We start from the raw sequence: 8,603 nt of genomic DNA on the forward strand, positions 1-8,603 counted from the left end.
ATCAAAAATTTCAACTTCCAGAATGGGGTTCAGAGGCATCTCATTATGTTTAGAAATATTACCTGTCCTCTGACACTTATCACAAACCTGAGCGAAGCTATGTGCATCACGGAATAAAGTGGGCCAGAAGAACCCGCTCTGTAATACCTTCGCTGCGGTCTTTTGTCCAGCGAAATGCCCTCCATATGGAGACATATGACAAGCCTCCAAAATTGCTTTTTGCTCTTCCTCAGCTACACACCTGCGAAGGATTCCGTCAGGACCAAGTTTATAACAAAAAGGCTCATCCCACCTATAATATCTCACATCATGAAGAAAATTTTTTACCGGTTGTCGACTGAATTCCTGAGGAATAATACGACTTACCAAGTAATTTGCAATGTCAGCATACCAAAGGATATTTTCAATGCGAAGTAATTGCTCATCAACGAATTGTTCTCGAATCTCTGCTTGACATTCCTGAAGTGGGGACTCGAGCCTAGATAAGTGGTCGGCTACTTGGTTCTCCGTTCCTTTATGGTCCCTTACTTCTATATCAAACTCTTGAAGTAGCAAAATTCATCGTATCAAACGTGGTTTTGCATCCTTCTTTGCAAATAAATACTTTAGAGCAGAATGATCAGTATAAACAATTACTTTTGTCCCTATCAAGTAAGACCTAAACTTATCAAAAGCAAACACAACTGCTAACAATTTTTTTTCAGTAGTGGTGTAGTTTAGTTGTGCCCCCATTAAAGTCTTACTTGCATAATATACTGGATGTAAAAACATATCCCTTCTTTGACCTAACATGACCCCTAAAGCATAATCACTAGCATCGCACATAAGTTCAAAGGGTAACTCCCAGTTAGGTTCTATAATTATTGGAGCAGAGCTCAAAGCAGTTTTTAAAGTTTCAAAAGCTGTCATGCAAGCATTATCAAATACGAATGGTCTATCATTTTCCAAAAGTTGACAAAGGGGTTTTGAAATCTTTGCAAAATCTTTTATAAAACGTCGATAGAAACCCCCATGACCTAAAAAACTTCTTATTCCTTTAACATTTGTGGGAGGTGGTAATTTTGAAATAACATCAATCTTAGCACGATCCACCTCAATCCTATTTTTCGAAATCTTATGGCCTAGAACTATCCCTTCTCGTACCATAAAATGACACTTCTCCCAATTTAAAACAAGATTTGTGTCCTCACATCTTTGTAAAACATTTTCTAAATTCAATAAACAATTATCAAAAGAATTTCCAAAAACTGAAAAGTCATCCATAAAAACCTCAAAAATATTTTCTACCATATCCGAAAAAATGGCCATCATACACCTTTGAAATGTCGCCGGTGCATTGCATAGACCGAACAACATACGCCTAAAGGCAAATGTCCCATACGGACAAGTAAACGTCGTCTTCTCCTGATCCTCCGGAGCGATGGTAATCTGGTTATATCCCGAATATCCGTCTAGGAAGCAGTAGAACTCCTTACCTGCAAGACGATCCAACATTTGATCAACAAACGGGAGTGGAAAATGATCTTTTTTCGTTACCTTGTTTAGTTTGCGATAGTCGATGCAAACTCTCCACCCGCTCACAGTCCGGGTTGATATAAGTTTATTCTCTTCGTTTACCACCACCGTCATCCCGTCCTTCTTTGGTACGTATTGTACTGGGCTCACCCAGCTACTATCAGATATAGGGTAGATGACTCCGGGGTCCAACCATTTCAAGATCTCTTTTCGAACAACCTTTTTCATATTTGGATTCAAACGTCTCTGATTCTCTATTGAGTTGCTGGCACCTTCTTCCAATAGGATCTTATGCATGCAGAATGCAGGGTTTATCCCTTGAATGTCGCAATGGTCCAACCAATGGCCTTCTTGTATTTTGCCAATACCTGTAACAATGAAAGCTCATTTTCAGTAGTTAAACTGGAAGAAATAATAACAGGGAAAGTTTCATTAACTCCAAGATAAGCATATTTCAAGTGAGAAGGTAAAGGCTTTTGTTCCAAAGTGGGTGGTTCCATAATGGATGGTTGCAATGTTTTGCACACTTCTGACTTTATATCCTCTTTTTCCTCTAGTGAATGCATCTCTTCAACTACTTCTGGACAATCAGTTTCTGCAGCCTCTAGTTCTTCCTCAATTCCTATAACTAAAAGATCATAGAACTCATCAAACGAAACAGGATTTGAAGTACTAATAGTTGAACATTCTTCTAAATCTCCTGGAAGTTTCATTGCATCCAACACATTAAATTTCACCTCCTCATTATTAACCTTCATTGTTATTCCTCCTTTTCGAACATTAAGCACTGTATCTCCTGTAGCTAGGAAGAGTCTACCTAAGATGATAGGTACATCCAAATCGGCCTCACAATCTAAGATGATGAAGTCTGCAGGGAAGATAAACTTATCTACCTGAACTAGAACATCTTCTATTTTTCCTTCAGGCTTCTTAATGGATCTATCTACTAATTGGAGGGTAACTGTAGTGGGTCTAGCTTCTCCTATGCCTAATTCTTTGAAAACAGATAGGGGCATTAGGTTAATTCTAGCACCTAGATCGCATAAATCTCTACCTAAATTCTTTCCTCCAATAGAAAAAGGGATGGTGAAACTGCCGGGATCTTTACATTTTATGGGCAAAGGGCTACCTACAGCTTCACTACTACACTTAGTCATAGCTACCATCTCCTGTTCACCTAACTTCTTTTTTCTAGATACAATATCCTTCAGGAACTTAGCATAATTTGGCATTTGTTCTAAGGCATCAACTAAAAGAATGTTTATGTTGGGTTGTTTGAGGATGTCTAAAAACTTTCTAAACTGAGTTTCTTGGTTTTTCTTGGCTAATCTTTGAGGGAAAGGAGGAATCGGGACAAAAGATGAATTTTTTTGTGGAGAGGCGTCAGGCGCCTCCCCCTCGCCCGAGATGGTTTTTTCTTTCTCTGCTTCACTAGGAGCATTTTGAATTGATGTGGAAGGTTTCTCTACCTCAACCGGCATCTTTGGTCCTTCTTAAGACAATCCACTTCTCAAAGTTACCGCCTTGCATTGCTCTTTTCCATCTCTTTTTGGAACTTCAGTATGCCCAGGAAAAGATCCTTGCAGTCTCGCCTTCAATTCATTGGCAAGTTGTCCCATTTGAACTTCTAGGTTTCTCATTGCCACTGCTTGAGTTTGGATTGTGGCATTTTGAGATTGCATCAATGCATCATTGCGCGCCATGTACTCCTTAAACATGTTCTCAAGACTAGTATTGTTATTATGAGCTGGCTGCGATGGAGTTCTTTGGTTCTGATTATACTGTTATGGTGGTGGTGGCATCTGTTGATTGCTTGAAAAAGTAGAAGGGACATAAGGCTGCTTATACTGCTGGTTCTGCCCTTGGATCGCTCCACTGGAACTTCCTTGACCTCCCCATGAAAAGTTGGGATGATGTCTCCACCCCGGATTGTACGTGTTTGAATAGGGGTTGAAGTTCCGATTGTTCTCGTGACCTACATAATAAACAAAAGCTGGATTATGCAGACAATTCTCATAAACATGGTTATCACTACAATAAGAACAAAAAATTTCATTAATTTGGCAAACAGGAGAAGCATATTCTGGTTGCACGGGTGCAGTTGGTGCACTCTTCCTTTCTAGGGCCAACTCCTTGAGCATTTGGTTCATCGTCACCATTTCCTTCTGCATTGAAGTTGCAATGTCTAATGCCAACACTCCTACTGTGTCTTACTTCTTAGGGGCAGGTTTTGACCTTTGAGAACACCATAGCTCATTGTGGGATGCTAGGTTCTCCAAAATATCAACTATTTTGTTGAAGGTCTTCTTCGTGAAAGCTCCAATTGCGGCGTTGTTGAGCATCATCTTAGTGGGGTGGTCCAAACCTCGGAAGAAGTGCTCGATTTGGATACATGCTGGTAATCCATGGTTCAGACACTTTTGCAGCAACTCCTTGAATCTTTCCCATGCGTCGTGCACTGGTTCACGGTCATATTGTCTAAAGGTGACAATCTTCTCCCTTATGTCAGCATGACGAGTAGGTGGGAAATACTTTGTAAGGAACTTCTCTACTAGCGAATCTCATGTTGTAATTGATCCTGGCGGGAACGAGTTGAGCCATGTTCTTGCCTGATCCTTAAGAGAAAATGGGAAAAGAGTTAACCTTAATGCATCATCAGTTATATTTGGAAATCTAAATGCACCAGCTATTTGAAGAAAAGTTTTGAGATGATCATGAGGATCTTCATGTTCACGCCCCCCGAACTGTCCTAATGTCTGAAGCATTTGAAACATAAGCGGCTTCAGTTCGAAGTTGGCGGCTTCTAGAATGGGATTTAGGATGACAGAATCCAAATTCTGGAATGCTGTGGCAGCATATTCTCGCATGGCCACGTCTCTATTATCTGCCATCAGGATATGATTGAACTCATTGTTTTGTTGTTGACTTGCCATATTTCCGTTAACAATTGGTGGATCTACAGGATTTTGTGGTGGAATCTCGTCCATAAAAGTGATGGTACTTTCACTCTCGCTTTCGAAATCTCTTTCTTCTTCTTTCTTTTTTTGCTTTTCTCTCTGTTTTCTGAGTCTCTGTTCTTTTCTCAACCTACGACAGGTTCTCTCAATTTCAGGATCAAATGGCAACAGAAATGAATCCGTGCTCATGCACTAATCAATGACCTTCATAGTTGGATATAAATCAAAATGTTTAAGAATAGAAATGACAATCACAAAAACCGATCACAAAAATTAATAAAAGACTAAAACAAATGATCCCCGGTAACGGCGCCAAAAACTTGTTTGGGACTTTGGATTCAAAATAAATGAGAGCGCAAGTGTACACCCGTCACAAGTAGTAAAAACGGAACGAGTATTCCGAGTATCGATCCTCAGGGACAAATGAAGTCTTTTTATAGGAAATGTTAATGATCGGTGACTTTGTAATTGAATTTGAGGTGACAAATAATAAGGATAACGTTGGTTTTGATATTTAAAAACTCAATGCAATAAACCCAACCCAGTTACTTCAAATTAGCTAAAAATACACAAACTTTTTCCAACTAGGTGCCAGACGCCTCTCATAAATTTTCTTCGGTTTTACTTCGCTATATTCTTATGTCTAAGTGATTTTGAAGGTTTAAGTCCATTCCTAATATGTCTATTAGAAAAAAGAACTTAATTTAGTAAAAATACCAACCGTAACCTTAGGTCGAGGTCCTATGTCTAGGCTACCCAAGCGAAATCTTTATGTCTAAAGTATTCCTCTCTAAAGTTAAATCAGTAAAGTTGTGGAAACGTATCAACCCTTTCAGTATTGACGCTTGGTTAAAACATTAATTGGCCAAATCAAGTTTCACCTTATGGAAAAAACTTTAAGTGATAAAATAGGAGAAAAACGCCTTTTACCTCGTTGGATTTTAAAAAACTTTAACTAACTATCCATAACCGGGCTTGGGGAAAATAAATTTAGCTCATGATGATAAAGGAAAAACAGAATTTAATGTTCATGGAAGTAGACGACATAATTAAAGGATGAGTAGAATTAAAACAAGCTGGAAATCGTGGAGTTGTAACCCGAATGACCCTAACCCGTTCTCTTCCAAGATTGGGGAGCAATACTCAGTCAATTTCAGAAGGTTGTGTGATTACAACTTCGAAATGAGAGATAGGGAAAGAAATGAATATCAAGAACTTGCTGGAATTTTAATTAAATAAAATCAAACTTACAATTCTAAAATAACAAGCTGGAAATAAAGGGTGAACTAGAAATTAACAAGGTTTAAAACAATAATAACTCAAAGACTAAAAGAGAAAACGTAAATAAGCTGAGAAGTAAATGTCTAAAGCTGAAATGATCACTCCGGGATAATGAATGAAGAGAATGAATTGCTGAATTTATAGGGACTTCAAGGTGGTTAGGAGGTTGAGAGTTTTGTGGAGAGCCATTCATTTCAAACACCTTTTGGTTGGGTAGTTGTTGAATTGACAACCTTTAATGTATGGACGACACATGACAGAGCTTGGGAAGGCTTCAAATCACACCAAAACGTGCGTTTTACATTAAGGGCAATCTCGGGATTGGGGAAGGCGCCAAGCGCCTAGCTCGAAATTTTTCTGCACAAAAGTGTAATTTCCGTTAGAAATCAACTCTAAATGATGTAAAAACATCCTATGTGCATGTATAACCCAAGATAACTTAAAATGAAAAGTTTTGGATACTATACCAAGCTTACATCACGGTTTCCGAGTTTAAAACGTTAGAAAACAACACACATTTAGCTTATTTTTACCCTTATGAACAAGGGAAATCACCACCAGACTAATATTTTCTCTAACGATAGAGCCTATAGCATTCGGCAACCGTGTAGCATTTGCACATACCGACTTATCGTACTTCTCGTCAGTTACAATTTTGATTATCCCCTTTTTTACCACTGCCTTGTCTAAGTCAACATAGCGAGTATGTATCCGTATACCCGATCGACCAGTGCTACCTGTAGAAAATAATCTGGTTAAGTCAATATTTATGAAGTACTAACACACCACAAAATAGTTGTGAAATACTAATGGGAGGCGTCTTCTTCGGGTCATCTCCAAACTCTTCATCTTTTTGTGCATCCTCAAATATATCATTGGCCAATTGTTGACTAGTTCCCGCCATACCTATGACTATATATGACTAAAAACATCATCAAGATGACAAAGTTAGGTTAAGTAGCAAAATACACATTTACATTACAATAGTAACAACTGACTAACATTACATACTCAATCACTCTCTAACTCATTCGGTATAGAAGTTTCAACAAGACTTGAACTGCTAGCATTAGATATTTCAACGTCCTTGTCGTTTATAAACTCATCGTCCATGATTGATGGTGTACTTATATTTGCGTGTTCTTGAATGACTTATCGGTCCACAAACGTAGGATTAATGTCATCTCTATAACATGACTGATCTGTGATAGCTTCATCAACTCCAATACCACCTTCTACTTCCAAAGACTGTACTTCGTCATTCTTAGTGTCATCTACTTCTGGGATGTCTCGCAAGCGTTTAGTTTGAACTGTCTGCATCACTTTCCAATTTTTCCCCAATTTAGGGTTGTCCACGTGGAAAACTTGTTGAGCCTGACTAGCAAGAATAAACGGGTCACCCACATACCAATTGCGAGATGTTTTGATTGAGGTAAAGCCTAAATCAACTACTGTTTTTTTAGTCCACGTCGAACCACTTACACTTAAAAATGATGACACTTCTTCTCATACAATAGTCTAAGTCTAAAACCTCTGTCGAGACACCATAAAAATTATTGTCATCTTCTCCAGTTTCTCCTGGTACCCTTATACCACTGTTCTGTGTAACCCAATGTTTGTCGCACTGGATATTGTGAAAACGTATCCGATTCACAATGCATCCTCTATAACTGCACGCGTTGGAAGCCGGTCCCATTGCTAAAGAGTAAAGATCATCAGATATATTTCCACGCTCTCGTAGTTCCAAAACCTGTAAGTATTTCTCGAAATGAACATGGCTCGTGATTAAAGCTCACTTTAGATAAAGTCTTGAAGTAGAAACTCTAAAATTAAACTTACATGAGATTTAAACAAATCGGGAAATTGTTGGTGGTGCTTCCTGTATAATACGGACGCGCTTACTACTTATAGTTGTAGTATTCTTAAATGTTGCCTATTTTTAAGAGCAATATAGTGAGAAACATTATTAAAGTCAAACTATTCTCAAATGATATAATCATTGAGAAAAAACAGACTTGTGATAATCCTCTATCTCTAAGCAATTGTTCATTACATACTAGTGTACTGTTCTTTTTCTCATCCTTTGATAGTCTCCGCAAGGTTGGGGACCCCAATGGTCGTGCGCTCTGTCTAAATATTTCAAACTCCCCATAATTTTTATTCCTAGTGTCTGTATCATCGTTACATTCATCCCTATTATGTTTAGTTTCAATTCCCGTTTAAATATATTGAGCAGAAAGTGAGTGCTTCGTTCATTATGAAGGCTTATGCTATTGAACCCTCTGGATGAGCTTTGTTTCTAATGTATTGTTTCAAAGTCCACAAAGTTCTCTCGATAGGATATGTCCAACTGTAACTAATGGGACCCACTACTTTCGCTTCGTAAGGCAAATAAATAGCAAGATGTACCATTACATCAAAAAAATACTAGTGGGAATATTTTCTCCAATTTACAAAGAATAAGTACTACATCAGCTTCCAAACGCTCTAAACCAGTGATGCATATTGTCTTCGCGCACAAGTCACGAAAAAATTTACATAGTTCAACAATAGATGTACTCACTTCTTTCAGTACAGATGCTTGAATACCGATAGGAATGATTCGTTGTAGTAAAACATGATAATCGTGAGTTTATAAACCCCATATTTTTCCTTCTTCAACTTTGACACATCGAGATAAATTCGAAGCAAATCCATTAGGAAATTTTACCGACTTCAAAAACTTACAAAATTATATCCGATCTGTTCGTGTAAGGGTATACGCAGCTTGAGGTTTCAAAAACTTATCCCCCTATTTCTGTAAATGTAACTTTTTTTGGATTTTTAAATCTTGTAGATCCAAACGGGCGT

General features: G+C 38.1%; 1 pseudogene; it reads right to left on the minus strand.

Moving 5' to 3' along the window:
* Positions 1-229: 229 nt before the first annotated feature.
* On the minus strand, positions 230-2,996 carry LOC148213035 (uncharacterized; annotated as a pseudogene).
* Positions 2,997-8,603: the final 5,607 nt, after the last annotated feature.

This window comes from Momordica charantia (assembly GCF_013281855.1).
Source record: "Momordica charantia cultivar OHB3-1 chromosome 1 unlocalized genomic scaffold, Mcharantia_2.0 BLBB01000001.1, whole genome shotgun sequence".
NCBI classification, from domain to species: Eukaryota; Viridiplantae; Streptophyta; class Magnoliopsida; order Cucurbitales; family Cucurbitaceae; genus Momordica; species Momordica charantia.